Below are 18144 nucleotides of genomic sequence, written 5' to 3'. Positions count from 1 at the left end.
ATAACCCTGCCTGAGAAGAATAAGAGCCACAGAAGACTACTATGCCAGGGCCTCCATACTCAAAGCAGACCACTGGAGTTGAATAAGCATCTCTCTCATTGAAGGCAGCAGTAGGTTTTTTTTCTTGTGGTGGGACACTTACTTCCAGCCCATTAGACAAGATCCTAGTGTTTAATTTGCTGTTTGCTCCATTGGTGACACTTTTGCATCCAGCCAAAGCTTTAATTTCGCTTGGGTTTCACTAAGCCATCTCCTTGAAAGAGCCATATGGGAGATAGTGGTGACATTTTTTTCAGTTCCATGCTTGGTTTCCCCATCTAGTGCTCACCTCTGTAAACCTTCTGAAACCTTAGAGTGAGAAATACTGCTGAGAAATATTGTGTTGATATTGGAACACAACCAAGCAAGCAGATGATGGACAAAAGTACCACCACTGGCTAAGAGGTCCATGAACCACACAATGACTGGAAGCTGAGAAGGCACATGTTTATGTTGCCATTTAAACCTTTGTTTTATGGTAGCATCTCAGTCCTTAATGAAATTATTCTATCATTCTATGATTCTAAATTAAGTGTCCACTGGGCTTGGTTTAGTGCAGGAGCATAAACTCTGCATTTGTGCATGGGCCAAGGGCTGTTCTTTGGTCCTGCAGCCAACTGGCTCAACTCGCATCAAAACTCACTTTCCTCTGCAAAGGTGTGGCTGTATCCAAACTGCCCTCCTTGGTCTCCTCAACTGAGCCAGCCACCATACAGGGCCAATCAGTGCCAGGGGCCTTGCTAAAAATTCAGCCGATCATGGGTTATCCTCTAATCCACGCCTTTTTGGTTTGCTAATTTGCTAGCCAAAGAGGGGCAGTTCCTACCTTAAAGAGCTGATGATGAAGGTGATGGAGAGTGGGAGGAAGGAAACAGCATTACCCCTGAGTGCAGCTGGGCCTGGGACATGGAGATGCCCCATGACTTGTCAGGGTGTTGTTTTCAGACTGCAACATAGTCCACTCCATGTAGGTGAAAAATCATGAAAATTAGAAAAGAACTGCATATTTTGAGCACACTGCACTTCCCTTCGGGTGTCAGAGCTTCCAGGATGATACTTCAACCAATTTCTTCTCAACCACAAAAGGCAGCAGCAGCTTGACTATTTTTAATGAAGATGTCATGTGAGAAACCTGCTCAAAGAAAATACCAAAAAAAATCATAGAGCCTAAATTTATCTCCTGCTTGAACAACTCTGTTATGGTGCAATGGATCCCAAACTTTCTCATGCTGTCCCCTTAGTGTTGTGATCTCTGCTTACACATTTCTAGACTTCTACTCCTCTTTCTACAATGCCTTGGTTAGGATTTATCTGCCCAAGTGTAACCGTCTAAAATAAATCAGATAAACTGCTCTCTAATGGTGCTTATTTCTCCCTGTTGACCCTGGGAGGATTCTTGTGTGTGTAGCTCACATCTGAAGTGAGCTGAGATGAATCCCATCCCTGCTGCCTGCACTCTGCTGGCTTGTGCTAGCTTGAATATCAGACTTGTTCAGCTCTGTATGATTACATTATTCCCAAGCACCTGGAATCCACAGATCATCCTAGTTCTAGAAAATGAAATATATTCCTTAGCTTGAAAAATCAGAGTCTAGCTGGTAGGAGTAGAGCGTTCTCCCTTGGGTTATGCCATGCGCAGATCTGATGGCACTGATGTCCCTCGTGCATGTGCAGCAAATCAGCAGACGCAGCCAAGCAATTGCCTTTCTTTTTTTTCTGCTGAGAAGGCAAGTTTTGCTTCAGGATTACTTATGCAAACAGCTTGCTCTCTACATGGCTATAAACACTAATTTGGAGACCCACACCAAGCCAAATAGTTGTTTATGAGGTGGAGGCCAAATAGGTGTTTATGAGGCAGTGGTAGTGCCAAAGTCAAATACCACCTCTAAGCGATGACTGGCACTGTACCATCTCTTCAGGCTGAGCTACAGAGGAGAGCTTATTGAATTCACTGGTGCTTCTGATGAAGCGCTCTTTGCAGTTAACCCAGCGGTGGGGTGGATGAGAAAGAAATGAGTCCTCCCCAGGTTCTGGCAGCTGGGAGCAAGAGAATCTTTGCAAAGAAGACAGGAAAACTGGAGTAAGAAGAAGAGCATGGTACTGAACCCTATAGAGCGTCACTGTCCGTGGTGTCCCTTCTTCATTACTCTGCACACCCTGAAAGCACAGCTTCTTGACTGTCCCTGTAGTTTGGACTCACGTAGGAGCTGCAACGTTGTTTCAGACCCTTCCTCCACTAAGACCTGAGGTCTTATCCTTTTGTAATTTGAGGCCTCCTATGCTTTCAACATTTATTTTTAAGTATGAAATGATTTGGGGCTGTTTACCTGGACAGGCATTGTATTCTTCATTGTCCTGTGGAGATCCTATGAAGCTCTTGGACACAAAAACCACATGACTGACATCCATCAGAGGCTTTATGGGAGAAACACTTTATTAATAGCTTCCTTTCATCAGAAGCCTAGATGTTCTGGGCAGACACTTGTCTAACATTTGTTCTTAAACTCTCTACTGAATGATCTTCTCTGCTTCTAGTTTTCAGCCTCTTCTTTCCCAGACCAGCAAATTCCTTTCTTCTAAGCTTCCTTATAGCTATATTTTTTCAAAGTCCCTCAGCATTTTCCTCTCTTTACTCTGAATCTTTTCCAGCTTGTCTACATCTTTCCTAAAATTGGGTGTCCAAAATTAGACCATTAACTCTGTCCCCTTCTACATGTGCTTTCTCAAGAAATAATGTTTAGATAAGGAACTCCTCTCTCCTCTAGTTATTCTTACCTCCAGCCTTTGTAGCTCCCCCGGGTCTTTGTATTCCCAATGAGTATCTCATAGTATCTCACAAATTAGATTAAAGGAGAATCACTTCAAGAAGAGTCTCAGGGGACAGAGTCTCTGCCCCTTTCTTTACAAATCCAAACACCTGACTTGCTTGGTTTTGTGGATCAGAGGTCTGAGGTCTGCACTGTGGTCTTTAAGGCAGGTGAAATGAAGTCTGGAAGGTCCCTGGTACAAACTACTCTGGCTGGAATGCAGGTGGAGAATCCAGTTGCTAAATGGGGAACCTCATTTTAGTTTCCTGTGTATTTATGCCAGTGTTGAGATCCCAGCTGGAGCAGGGAGCTTCCGAGAAGGGTCTGATAAGGGAGTCACTATGTCCAAACCTCCCAAAATTAGGAATGGTAGGTCTTGGCACAGGAGCTGGAGGTGGTGAGTGGAAGGGGATTGATGGGGAGGAAGAAGAAATGTTATTTCACAGCCCGAGGGGATGCTCTGTCATCAGGAGAAGGCTGCAGGAGGCAGGAGGCTGCCTGAGTCCTGGACAGAGATCCTGGTGCAAACAGGAGTGTCTCCAGAGGCAAAGCCCACGTCTTCCCTCCTTTCTCCTCTTTAGCACTGATCCTGTGCAGCATGCTCACTAAAAACCAACAGGGTCACAACCCTACGGAAATAAAATACCCCACCAACACACAAGTCTGTGGAGTGAAGCACAGATCCTAGGTAAGCCACATCATTTAATTCTGGAAGGGGGTCAGATATTATGGTAAGAATATATGATAAAAATAAGAATTTTTATAAGAATCATCAATTTAAAAATGAGCATAGGAAAGAAGAGATACTGGCTACTGCCCTATAATAGTACTGCAGCTCATACATTTGCAATAAGAAACTTCCTTTATATTAACTGAACACGCAGACGTCAGCAACATCGCATCACCCTTAGCTATTTAGATGCTGGATGTTTATTTACACAGCAAAAAGCCACGTGGGAAGGTGTTTTGTCTGTAGTTAGTGAAACCATGTGGCCTTATTTAGAAGAAAGATGTTACCAAGATAAACACAGCTGGTGTTGCGGCACAAGAACACAGGACTGGGGAAAAAAAAAAGGCAAAGATGACGAGCCAGCATCTTCTCAACCCTTGGTTAGAGGCCACTGGAGCCATAATTCACCTCAAAGACACAAGAACAAAACCCTAATCATTCCCTCCCACCATGCTAAGATCTGAAAGCCTAGATATTGTGGTGGACACGGCAGGAAATGCTCTGTCAGGTGGCAAGGTGGAGCTTTTGTTGGGCTGCAGGTACTTGGAAGTGAGTAGAGAGTATGCACGAGGTTGGGTGCATAGTGCAGTGCCTCCATCACTCCCCTCCGAGCTGCAGCTCATCTGCAATTACAGACCCGGTATGCCCTTAATAAAACAGAGGTTGGCTCATTATTCACATAATCACCTGGAAAATGTATTTTTTCAGGCTTGTTCTTTGCTGTATCAAAGCCTTGTTTCTATATCTTTCCCCTTTTGTCCCTCCCCTCCCCTTTTTGACTCTGTGAAGTGACCAGGGATGGCTTGCAGTGTAGCCCTTGCCTGTGATTAACGTGCTGACCTAGCAATTATTCACATCTGGATGGGTCTTTGTTCTACTTTGAAGTGTCTCAGTGACTTCTCTTTCCCCCCTACCTGTCTTCGTTTTCCCCTCCGCGCCCCCCATCCCACCTCCTCCCTCTCCATGTTGTCTATTACTCCTCAGAAGTGCCAGTGGGCCCAAAATGAAATACAGGAGGGAACAGAAATTCCTCCTTAATGGGCCCAGGTGAGCTTGGAGTGGGAAAAGGAAGGTTCAGACCTTGAAGATGACCTTTCCAAAGTGCTTAAGTCAATAACAGTGTGCAACCCTCCCTAGCCCCTTGTTTATAATTGACAAGGTGGAGATGGACTGGAGGCTCTTTCTTCTCTCCAAGAGTGTGAGATCTTTTAATCTTAACCAAAAAAAAAAAAAAAGAAGGCAGGGAGAGGGAGAAAGACGGAGCAAAGCGCTGGGTGATGGATGAGATAGGATAATTGGTTCACCGCAGAGTGAGGCTGGGGAGCCACGACTCTTTCTGAGGTCCTGCGGTGGGAGAAGTGCCGGTCGAGCAGCATCTCCTCTCACAAGTCTTCTTTTGTACGGCCCGAGAGGAGGAGGGGATGCCTCCCTCTTACACATTCTTACATCCAGTTACTGAGGCACATTCACCAGCAACTGGTTAAGAAGAAAGATTAAGCGTTGTGGGGCTTGGGGGAGTGGGAAGTCCCTTTGCTTTGAGGAGATTAACTTTCGAGACTAAGTAAAACACAAGGCGATAGTCTTTCAAAATTGCCTTCCAGCCGTGACAGGCAACAGTTAGATTAATTAGATTACGAATGCTCTTTTATATTTGGCAGATGGGTTGGGACAAGGTTGGGCAGGGGGCTGGGAGAGAAATACTTCATTTCTTTTTTTTCCAGTACTGCTATTTTCTAACACAACACAGGTGCTCCAGGCGTGCTGCAGAGCCCGGTAGTCAGAAAAAGTCCTACCAAGGGTCTGAGCAGACTTTGGAAAGCAAGACTGGAGCAAGCGCTGCTGCAGATCATGAAGAAAAACTGACCATGGTCTCAAAGGAAGCAGAAACAATAGATATGAAATGTAAGATGTGAGAGGTCACATGACTAACATTAGATTTTTCTTCTTTACGTAGAAGGTGTAGGTGAAATCATTATGGCAATATACAAAGTTTTGCTACCCAAGGAATTGCATCTAAAGGAAGCTGTGTCCATTTCTAGCAGAGAGCATGAAAAGAGTTTCACTGAAAGGTCAGGCTTACGTTTGCATACTGTTTTATGTCCACCTATACTGCAGAAGTCCTTTTTTCCAAGGCTTTCTGGCAGTAAGGAGGGGAACTAGTCTGCACTTTGTTCCTGTGGGCATTAGAAATAATAGGGATAGAAAAATGCAGAGTCTGAAGATACATCTGGGATAGAGCAAGAAAAAAATGTGGAGTGAAGACACAAATTAACAAATATCTTGCAAGGGAGAACTGTTGTTCCTGAAACTATCCTAGTGAATTATTTTAGACATCAAAAAAATTCATGCCAAATAAGACACCTTACTCTTCTTTTATATCCAATTGATACAAGTAGACATGTCTAAAGATGTGTCTCTGACCATAGAAATACTTAGATTCATTCTCCTCAATTGCCTATGAATGAGGTCAATATGACCAGCTGACACTATTAAATCCTGAGCTACAGAAGAACAACCACAGATTTTTTAATGAATTTCCAACTTTTGACAAATGTGAAGATATTCCCCTCCGAAACATGCTGTCCAGACAGACTAACTCTATTCCAGCCAAAACCAGGACAGTTGGGCATGAGCTATGACCTACGTAGGTTATGTAAGGACACGTAATACAGTGGGGTAGGACATATTCTGTATTTTAAAGAAACTGCGGCTAGGAGAACCTGTGACATAGTTACTGGAGGGTTGTATCCTACAGCTGGGTCTGTGAGAGGAGCAATCCTGGCAGGATGAGCAAACCAGAAGGCCTATGCTAATGGTTTAAACCCTGTGGAGCTGGAGGAACCTTGTGAAGAAAGACGCTGATGGAGACATTTGTCACTTGTGTGGGATCCTCTCTGAGGTGCAACGTACATGTGTATGGAGCATCTCTACCACCTCTGCCTTCCCTGGCCTTATTGTTCTCTGACAGGCTGAAGGAACCTCTTTGAAATATCACTCTGGACTAGTTGTACCAGGAGTGTCCAACTTTCCAGAAATTCATTGCGTGCCTGAAGGCCACAAGCTATCTTCTTCTGATCTCAGGCAGGGAAGAGGGAACTTTAGAAGTAATTCACAGCCATATGATGCATCCCAGGAGCACTGTTGCTCCATGCTGGGCAGGCTGTGGTGGGGAACAGCAATGACCCATGATGCAGCAATTCCTGCCCCAACAGCCCCTCCTGGCACCATCTCCAATATCCTTGGATGGAGCCATACTTGAACTGCTCTGAGACACACTGCTTTTTGCAGGCCCTGGCCTGTTTGTCCCCCTCCCCGTGCAGGAGGGGACTCTGAGACATGCTACTTAGGAGCTATGTCCTGGTCCTTGCTCCTGGCCAGTCCACCACTGCCACCTCTCTTGGCTCCCAACCACTCCCAGCCAGATATACCACACTCTGGAGATGACATAAACACCATGTGGGCCATAGACTGAACAACGTCTTCATAGAATCATAGAATCACATGATGCTTTGGGTCAGAAGGGACCTTTAGAGGTCATCTACCCCAACCCCCCTGCAGTGAGCAGGGACAGCTTTGACTAGACCAGGTTCATCTTCCTTCCAGCTCCATTTGCCTGGCATTTTGCCGGTGCTCACTGTAAGTATCACCATGGATGGGCCTAGAAAGATTTTCCTAGTGGTAGAGGGAATGTTTGTCCATTGTAATGTCCCATCCACCTATTCACAGCTTCTGAATGCTATTCTTATTTGATCCTGTGTCCCTCTCAGGGCCATATCCTTCATATATTGACAATTTTATTACATTCTTCTGAACTGAGTGGTATACAGAGCTATGTAAAAATATGCAGGGAAAGAAAACAATACGGTAAAAATATGAATACCAAAGGATTTTGACCGGGGAACTGAACTTCGTGGATGGATGGTTCTCCTATTGTAGGCTCTGGTCACAGTAGCTGACCAGATCATGCACATGGGTTTGTTTAAGACTTCATTAGCATCTCCCCATCCAAAATTGCTGTTCAGCACCAGACCAGCCAAATTGCACAAACTGACCCCGAGCATGTCTGGAGGAGTGAATCAGTTGATATGACTTGATCATGATTGGATAGATTACTCTGCTTCTTTTTTTTCCTGAGCTCTTTGTTTTTAATTTTAAACCAGTATGCTGGTATCCTGTGATGATACAGCCCACTCTGTTGACTTTATCTCTTAATTATGCAGGGATTATTGCAGAATTAAAGGTGCATTTTTAAGGATTTTAGAAGGAGCCTGTACTCTGCCACTGGCCCTGGAGATGAACCAATCTAGTGACTTTTATCTCTCTTCCAACCAATGACAAAAGCCTCTTTTCTCTTGAGCTTCCAAATCTGCCTGTAAATAACCTGCCTTGAAATAACCCCCCTGACCCTCCCTCCTCCCCCCCAACACTCCTTCCACCCAGTTTTCTTCCTGTAATAGGTCTGAAAAGGTTGAAAGGTGCTGAACTCTTGTGCAGGGAATTCAACTTTAAAGACCCTGAACTTTTAGATTCCCTGAGGGGCGCAGAGGAGGGGAGGAAGAGGAAGGGGGGGGGGTGTCTTGTGCTTTAGCACAGTGACCTAAATGATACATCTCATGTACATGTCATGTCAAATGTCATCTCTAGGGCTGGAAGTACTCCGAATAACCTGTCCGGTCAGTAGAGGTGACTGAAAATACTTACCTGCAAGCCATTGTTTTGAGAAAGCCTTGCCTTTTATACTTCCTTCTTTATTTATTTATGGGCTGGGGATTTTTTTTCCTCTCCTTGCACAAGATCCACCAACTGGCTTTTGCTCCAGCAGATTGCAGAACTGTTTGATGAGCAGCAAACAGCAGCTGTAAACCAGGAAGGAAACAGTGAAGCCCATTACTAGGGGGATTTTTGGGGTCAGAAATGAGAATTTGTGCCCGGGAATGATAGCTGAAGGCAGCACCTTGAGCAGTTTCATTTATCTGGTCTCAGCAAGGAGGAACACACTTGTCTGCGACCCCTCAACAGAGCCTCGCACCCTGTGTCTTGCAAATCCGAGCAGTGGTACCAGCCTTACGGCCATTGGCCTTGGGGGTGCTGGCTTCATCTCCCAACCCATCTCCTCTCTCACCCCTTCCCTCTGCTGCAGAGCCTCTTACCACCTTCCCTGGGGAAGCACATGTTGATTTTCCAAAAGAGGGTGTTAAAAGGTGCCTTCGTTGCAATCTCCCTGGGGAGCCAGTGCTGCCTGCTCAAGAGCTCTTCAATCTGCCGGGGAAGTGTCCAAAGACAAGCAATGGAAGATGAAAACCCAGATTAATTCAAAGTAGAAATAAGGCAGAGTTGCCCCAGGAGGGTGTTTCAGCCCACCTGTTTCTCTCTAGCAGCTTTGGAAAGCCTTGTCGGCTAGGATAAATGTCCAACTTTTAAACAGGTGATGTTTGGGATGCCATTAAACAGCACAGAAGAAGATGCTGAAGCAAAGCCTGAGGACATGGCCCGATGGAAGGGGAATCCTTTGGCCTGTGCTGTGCTGGAGAGCAGACTAAATGCTCATTACAGCCCCTCAGTCCCTCTCTGAACTGCAGTTTCCTTTCCCTCACCCATCACCGCATGCTGAGCCTTCCGCAGCACCCATCACCAGCAAAATAAATCAATGCAAAGCAAGAATTGGTATGTGCTCAGTATGGTCTGATCTGGTATAGGGGGACTACTGAAATAGGAATAAATACAGAGCTAATTTCAGTCTTAGCGTTGACTTCTGCACCTTTCTGATGGGAGATGCAGGTCTCCATCTCAGCAAAATTTTGATCTTTCCTGATGGTTGGGTGATGTTACATGGTGGGATTATTGCTTCTAGTAGGTTGGCTGAGATGTTCTTTTCTGGGTAGTGGGAACTCAAAATTTGGAATTCAGGTATGTGAACTTCAGCTCAAGAGCTTAAACCCCACCAGAGTGAGGAGGTGACCAACATCTGGAATGGCTTTGCCAACAGTGTTGTGGACACATCTGAGAGGGTTTTATCCTGCACTAGTTTTCCAGAGGACAAGCAAACTCTTACAAAACAACCATCTGATCACTGCTCTTGCACAGCAGGGGTTTCCAAGGGAGGACTTTTCCTAACTCACTGATGCCTTCTGCCCTTTTACCAGCAGGATACAATTCATACTTGAGGTTTCAAGGAGGAACAAGAGATTTTATTGAGCCTTCCCAGCAACTTCTATCAAAAAAGGATTTTTAAAGCATACATCTACATTATGATGGAATTCCCTTAGCTTTTGATAAATGCTTTGAAATTCCAGCTGTTCTTGGGAAGAGGAGAAACATCAAATATATGTCTGCAAATGCCATTTGTATACCTGAGCAGAGCAGGGTTCTGTTCTTCTCCTGGGGTGCATCTACGAGACTGTGCAGGGGGACCAGGGAGAGTCTGAATTTAGTAATGAGGGAAGAAAATCCGTCACAGGAACCCCTACCAAAAGAGAAATGCCAAATGACCCAAGCACCTTCATTTAATGCAATATCAATTTGCATATTAAGAAGACAATTTTGTTTCTGGGATTGCACAAAACTACCTAGGGGCTTTTCACCCTCTTGGAGCTGGGATGCCAGTTTCATCCTGGATTTTACAGATTTTTGTTCAAAGCAAAGATTTAAGGTGATGGGGAAAACCATGACCTCTCCTGAACTTTTCCTGTAGTACACGGTGGTTTTTGGCCTTCCTGCATTTGGTTGAAATCCAATGTGCAGCGCATCACACTGGAAAACCTCATTGTCTTTTTTTGGTCATCAATTCCTGTATATTTATAAAGTGTTAAAGAAAATTAACATCCTTGCTTATAAGTGCATTGAGTTAGACAGACACACTTATAGAGGAATTTAAAGTGGGAAGGATGCTGGAAGGTCCTTGACCAACCTCCTGCTCAAAGCAGGACCAGTCTCCAAGTTAGATCCAACTTTGACATTAGATCCACTTGCTTAGGGCAAATTTTGAGCATCTCCAAGTAGAAGGGTGCTGCACCCTGAAACACCTCCCTTGTGCAGGGTGCACTTAACAGAGTGGGGTTTCCCAGTCCTTTGAGTCTGTAACCACAACCAGGCAGCAAGAGAGCAGCAATATGGTGCAGACACAGACTCTGCATTCAAGAGTCATGGCTTTGGTCAAGGAAGAGCACACAGGAAAGATGGGAACCATCAGGAGGAGTCTTCCTGACAGCAGCAGGAGAAAGCAGAGGCACTGCGCACTCCTGCGAATAGTGCAGTAGGCAAGGTTTGTCATGCAGAGAAGTCTGTGTGTCCTCCTGGGCCAGCTAATCTCCACTTTGGCCAGCTCACCTCCAGGGAGGTCCCCAGGGTGACAATGGCATTGGTTGTTGCTGCCCAGCACAAGATTTCCATAGCCATGAGATTGGCTCCATTTGGGAAACAAGAAGGCTGATTTTAAATCCATAAGACTAAAGTAAATTGTCTTTCTGTGAATATTGGTTTTGGCTCCGAAGTTGTGTCTTTCTTGTGGTCATCAAGGTTGGCCATTAGCTGCTGGAAAAGAAAGGGAGGGGGAGAGAGAGAGAGGAAGAAAACAAAAAGACAAGAGAGAAGAAGAAAAAAAAAAGATGATGACACCTGGCATACTAATCCCATGATGCAAGGAGCATGGCTTTGTAAACAGGTGAAAGTATGAGGAGATGCTCAGCAAACCCCAAGAGGTGGCAATGCGGTAGAAATCCAGCTGCAGGGTGGAACAGGGCCGGTGCAGCTTCTCCTGGGAATTCAGGAGAATTTCCTGTTTTCTGTGATAGACTGGCCTCTTCATCAAACTTCTTGTAAGATACTTTTCCGTGTGCTACTGTTTTCAAGGCCCCACAACATCTTGGTACCAGGGGCCTCCCAGCCACATGCCGAGAGACATTGCACTGTGCAAGGTCCTTTGCTAGATCTTTCCACAGGTGCTTGAACTGTCTTATCACCATTAATGTTTCAAAATACCAAACAGCAATGCTTCAACTGCTGAGAAAGGCAAGCAAAGGATGGCTCTGAGGTTGGGGCACTACTAGTGGGTGAGAGAGTCTCGTGCCACAGATTTCTTAGATGACCCTGGATGAGTCACCCTCAGTTGGTGTCTTGGTCTTAAAAATTGGAGCTGGTATTGCTTCCTCAGCTCAGAAAGGTTGAGCAAGGGTGAGCAGGTGAGGCCATAAGGCTCAGACAGGGAGAGTGGAAGGGCTGCGTGGGGGCTTGGAGCCAGCAAGGAGCCGCCTCGCCTGGTGGGTCGCTGCGTGAAGACAGTGTTCCCCCTGCAGGGACCTCACTGCCGCTCCAGAGCCTTCAGTGCCTGTGTTTTTGGGGGGGAAGGCAAAATTATTTAGGCAGCCAGGAAAGCAGAAGTGCGTGATTTATCACAGGGAAAATCCACAACTTCTGCTGTTGCTTAAGTAATTGCTAAAGCTGTCGTGGTGTAAGGTAAGAATGACTTAGAAAACAGCATCTATTTCTTTTGAAATCAGAGCTTCAGTAAATGCGTCCTGCGTGTTGTGACTGGAGAGATGAGCTGCCCTTTTTCATTTTTGGTTGCTTTTGTTTTCTCCTTTTTTTTTCCTCTTAGTTTCCTGAGAAGAAAGTGTTGCTTGCAGACAATCAATAGAAACAAAACTAGGGGATTTGAAAGTTAAAGGATCTGATTGTGCAGATGAATGCCTTTCCAGTTCCAGAACTGAAGTGATTTGGGAAAGGGAAAGGAAGGGCAAACATGTGGGGCTTATTGGGAGAGGGAAGGTGTTCAGGGATCTGGAGCAGGTCTGGGGAGAGGTGCTAACACTGGCTTGACACCCTCCACCTGAACAGCCATTTCAGAACCACTTTAGTGTCTCCTGCCTCTCTTTCCTGTGCTCTTGTGTCCAATTTCAGGGAGGGGAGCTCTCAGAAGAGCTGAGTAAATGCACAGCCTGGAACCAGGGTCTTGAGGAGTTTGGGGTGTGTTGAATTTTTTTTGCCTTTTTTCATAGAAATGATTGAAAATGAGGGGGGAAAGCAACAAATGTTGTGTGAATGTCAGAAAAGGCTCAAAGCCAAATTAAAAAAAAGGAAAAAAAATCGGGTTAAATATTCTGACTTGGGAAGGGGTTGGGGACAGGAACTGAGAGAGAAGGATGAGAGAGAGGTCAGTGATCGAGCCACTTGGCAGGACTTTCCAAAGCTCTGGTGACCTCTGGGACATGGGAAGGATCTGCAGATCATCGAGGGCAACTTCAGCCTCTCCATGGAAGAGAAAACCAGGGGTGCATTTTTGTACTAAGGACCCACAAGCATGTCTTATACTAAAGAGCACCCAGTTTTGAACCAAAGTTCAAGGTTCAGCCTAAATTTGGGGGAAAAGGGATGGGGAAAGGGATGGAAGAAGGGTGTCTAAGTTACTTGGGATGTCTCGGTCTTTCCACTGAGACCTAGGCAAATCTAGAAGGTTGGATCTTTGATGGTGAATGCTGGATCCAAACTCCTGGACTCTGTGCAAGTGGGAGCAATCCAGTTGCAAACTTGATGCCTTATGGTGAAACATAGAGGATTTTCTTCATTCAGCAAAAGTCCACCCCAAAATAAGCCAAAGAGCAATAAAAAGGGCTGTGGGGCTGCAAAAACCAAACCCATCATTCTTAATCAACTAAATGAGTGGAAAGAAAATGGCTCTGAACTGGTGGAGAAAAAGTTGGTTCAATTTGTCAGACATTTCAAACCTTTTTTTTTTTTTTGTTTAAAACATTGAAAAAATAGCTTTTATATCAAAAATGACATTGAGTCATGCTGAAGAACAGAAACCATACCTTATCCTTTGGAAATGCTGAAATGAAACATTTCCATTTTCCTCTGACTGTCCACAGACAGATTTCTTTTTTTTCCTATAAAACAAAACGAAAGAAAACCAAAACCACCAGTTAAACAGACACAACCCTGAAACACATTTCAGGACCAGGGATATGAGGCAAAAAGAGGTGATGGCTGAAGAAAAGTAACTTTGCCAGGCTCTTGTTTTCACTGCAAGAATTACTGGTGTCTGACCTGAACCTGCCTGTGGGAAAACAAGAGGAATTTTGCTACAAAACTCGTGCGTTTGGGTTTGCTTTATCTGGGGACATACATCTGGGATGCCGCAGCCGTCTGCTGCCCAAACGGAGCCTGCTTGGACATCCCCAGCCCCTGCATGATGTCGCGATGCTTACCAACATCAAAGGCCAAATTATTCGACCTGGAGTGTGACATGTGGGAGGAACGTCCCCAGCTTGGGAAAACAGTTCAAATAGCCCCTGCCACAGCGGTAGGGACGTATAGATATGCAGGAACGCCGTCCCTCCGGGATGCTCGCCTTGGCAGGGGGAGAGCAGCGTTATGGCTGTGGGGTTTTGTGAGTGGGATGTGTCGGAGGGAGCTGATTGCTCTGAAAGCCGCCCCCAACCCTTTTATATGGTCATTAGGAGACCTGAATGGGGGAGGCTGCGGGGGCTTCTCACGCCTCCAGCCCAATCCAGCCAGCAGCCCCTCTCTCAAGTACCTGCTAACAGGTCGACTTGCCTTTGGTCTCAGTCAGGTCTCAGCGGAGACCGGGCACCATTTCCTAGGCTAATAGGTGTGAGGGGAGCCAAGAATTTCGCTCTTTTTTTTCCCCAGTCTTTTCAAGGCAGGCTATAAACCTCTTGTTTTCCTCCTCCTTCTATGGGTTTGTTTCTCTGCTTCCTTCCCTCCCCCCGCCCCAGGTGGTGTTAAAAGTCAACAAGCCCCTTTATCTCAGGGCTGGTCTTTTTTCCCCGGGATGGTGGAGCAAATCCACATTGCTGAGGAGGTGGCAGTCCCGCATCCTTTGGGTCTTTCCAGTTCTTCACAGGGACTTTCCCCACCTTTTGCTGTGGCAAATGATACCCAGCCTTGGGGCAGGGTCCCTGTTAGGCAGATTGGAGCCGGAGAGGGTTGGCAATCCTCATATTCCTTTGGTTTGCAGTGGTGCAGCTCAAGAAATGCTGCATGACGAGCTGCAGAGATGCTGAGCTGAGGACAACCTGGCTATGAGCAGAGTCAGGGGCTGGCAGCTGGGTTTTTCCCTCCTGCCCTGGGCTACTCTTGAACCACTGCAGGTTGAACTGGAGGGATCCCAGTTTGCCTTGTAGCTCCTGATTCACCAGCCAAGCGCCCAGAGCAGCAAAACCGGTGCATTAGGAGCTGTTTTCCCAGTGCAGCAGGAGCAAGGAGGGATCAGGCCCGAATTTGAGGCTGATTCAGTGTTTTTGGCTCAGATCATGGGTGTGGCTCCCCCCCCCCCCCCCCCAAAATTTTCTTTTTTAATTCAAATGGTCCAGATCTGGAACATGCTTTTCTCTCCTCTCATTGTGTTAAAACTGGAGTTAATATCCTTTAGTGTTACCCTTTCCCTGTAGGAATTGCTGGATGGTGTTGAGAAAAAGTTGATATTTGCTAACCAGCTTTGCAAAGACCTTTTCCTTCAGAGAAGGTCACTTGGGCTCTGCTCTTGAAAGACCTGGTTTCAATGCTGTGGCTTCTGGAAAGCAGTACGGCTGCTCTGCCTCTTTGCTCTTCTCCAGGCACTAGAGTCCTTACCCCTGGCCATGGGAGAGAAGGATTTGCTGGGCCATGCACCAGGTAAATGCTCTTGGCTTCTCCAGCCACCACAATAAAAAAGCTGTTTGTCAGCAGCTCCTCAGGTCACTGAGTAGAGCGTGATTTCAGAAGAATATATGTGAGCCCATCAGGTCTGTGTGCTGTGCAGTTCATGTTGTGTCTTCTTCTAGCAAGTTGCCTTGCCTCAGTTTCCCCACTGGCAAAATAAAGATGGTGAGGCACAGCTCTGAGCTGAACTTTGGGAGCTGCAAAGCAGCTTTGTTTGAAAGGGCTTTATGTTCTTTCCCCTCCTGCATTACACCATCAGGGACCTATGCCTTTTTTACCCCACTGCAGGAGATGAATCAGGCCTCAAGACATTTTCTATTTCAATGTATTTTTTCATTGCAGACTTGACTTTTAACTCTTACGTATGCTGTTTCTAACACTGGGAGGGGGAATGGCATGATGACATCCAGATGTTCCTTCCAACCACCATCTCCAGGACTCTTTCTGCTTCTCACCTCTTCCCCTCCTGAAAGTACCATCCACCCTCCTTGCCCTGATGCAGCGACAGGCTGAAACACCAAAGCCTGTGGCAGGGGTTGGCCAGGAAAAAACCTCCCTCTGTGGTGCTCTGAAAACTCCCATCAAAATGTCCTCCTGAGGGACACCTGGGGATGTTTCCTACAGAAAGCCTTAGACCTTGTAGAAAAGAGCCAGTCCAACAGTGGTGAAGAACTTAAAAAAAAACCTATTATGAGGGAATCCTAAAAGACTGCCTTTCTGACCTGGATGAGGCAGGTCACGACATCGCCTGGGTTTGGACAAAAGCTTGGCAGTGTCACTCCTTCTCTAACTGCATCGGCTCTCCCAGAAGAGAAATAGGCACTTTCCTCTCACCCTTGGCTTCCCTCGGCCATTTAGACTGGAAGACCCTCCAAATGGCTTAGATGCCTCCTGTTGAGGGCAATGCAAGATAAAACCTTTGTGGACATGAGGCCAGGTACACTGTCACCTAAAAACTTTGGAAAAATGAGGATGGACTTTTAACGGGGTCTCTAAACATCCATGTCTAGCAGCAATTAATGGTCTTTCTCGATTGCTGCCTGGAGAGCTGCAGATCCCTCTGTCACACATTTTTTGGTCCAGGGACTGTGTTTTGGTCACCACCATGGAGGTGGTGGGGATGGATGGAGACTGGGGGGCTCTTTGGGAACTGCAGCCTGGGGTGTGGCATGCAGGGGGTTAATCGTATTAGAGCAAATACCTGAGGAATTAATAATGATTTGCTGCTCATCAGGCAGCCTTCCTTGAGAAATGTAATGCAAGAAAAAACACGTTAGGAAATTCCAGAAAAATGCAGCAAAAAAAGAAATTGAGGGTGTGTGGGGGTGGTGGTGGGAAGAAGCAGCCTTGGGACCTCGGTTGGGCTCGGTCCAGGAGTCACACAAGAAGCCTCACTGCCTGTTGGATGGGACCACCCAGAACCCCCGGGGCATGACTCTGCCCTTCGCTCAACTCCACCAGCCTCTTGGAGACTAAAGTGTTGTGGGGGCTTTCATGCAGGGCATGGCCTGGCTTGCTGCGATGCTGCAGGTCCATAAAAGGACCTTGGGAAAGAGAGGCACAACTGTGGTATGAGCAGCGTTCATGCCGGGGATGGATCACCTGAGTTCCCATCAGGGTGAAAGCAAGGGATGCAGGCCGAATGCAAACCTCAGCCTTCGTGTAATGTCCCCATCTGGGGAACTCCTTGCCGCAGGATACTATGCTATCATAAAGAAGAAAGGAAAAAAAAAAAAAAAAAAAAGAATTAAAGTGATTTAGAGGAGTGATAAAAGCATCTGAAGGTCTGCTTGGACCTCTGAGGGCTTTGAGGGCTTAAAAATGCTCACACTTCAGGGAGTAGGGAGGTGAAGTAGGAGTGTTTAACAACTAACCCTAATTTTGCACATCAAGGATAAATGTAGACAGCCACCTTGGCATGGGAACATCTCTGAGGCTTGACTGTCCCCACCACCATAGGATGTCTTTGGAGGGACAACTGTGCTGTGAACCCCATTGCATGGAGAGGGGAGCCAAGGTGCAGGGAGGTGGCAGAGCGATTTGGCATGACACATGCAGATAGTCCGCATCCGCCCCAGGCCTGAAGCACATCTCCACAATAGCCCCCTTATTCCCTCTCCGGGCACTCGTCCAACTTGCCGCGATGATGCCCTGCCAGGAAAGTTGGGTGTCAGAGGGTGGTGGGGATTGGGTAACATGAGACATTCCTGCTTGGCGTCCCATCTCCCACATGGGCTGTCCATAGTGCCCTGTTGCTTTTCTTTGGAGAGTGAAACCCTTTGGTTTACATCAGTCCCTCCTCGTGCTTGTTGGTTCCCACTGCTGGCTTTCCCTAAGGTGGGCCTGGTGTTAGGTCGGGACCAGCTTGCTAATGGATATTTTGGCAGCAACAGGCTTGTTGTGCGCTGGTTGATGGCACCATGCAATGGCAGGAACGTCCAGAAATCATGAGTCTTTTTTTCCCCCCCCCTCCCTTTTTGGAGTGTTTTGGGGTACCTACCCTAATTATTAGGCAAGCCAGCAATGTCAATGCAGTCTGCTGCCTGTCTCCTGCTTTCCCTCCCATCCTCTTCCCCGCTGAAGTGCAAGATCTGTCTTTGGCAGGTTGGAAACAGCCCAGGCTGCACGTCAGCTCCGCTACCAGAGAACTGACGCAGCCGTTTTGGGTGTTGAGGTGTATTTTTTGATAGCCAAGGCGTTAATCCCAACTTCCTTGTCTGTCACCCGCTTGGAGAAGGAAGCCGCCTCGTGTGTTTGATTCGGAGCCAGCCCGTTGATGGAGCGATGCTGCTTTCTCGCCGGGCTGGAAGCTCACACCGCTGCCAAACAGCTGATGAGCTGCTTCTCAGCCATCTCTGCCTTTTGCTAGGTGTGATTTTCCTCTTGATACCAGAGTGCTGTTGGAGCATG

Source organism: Pelecanus crispus, chromosome 2, assembly GCF_030463565.1.
Source record: "Pelecanus crispus isolate bPelCri1 chromosome 2, bPelCri1.pri, whole genome shotgun sequence".
NCBI classification, from domain to species: Eukaryota; Metazoa; Chordata; class Aves; order Pelecaniformes; family Pelecanidae; genus Pelecanus; species Pelecanus crispus.
Note: the sequence above shows the minus strand (reverse complement) of the source record.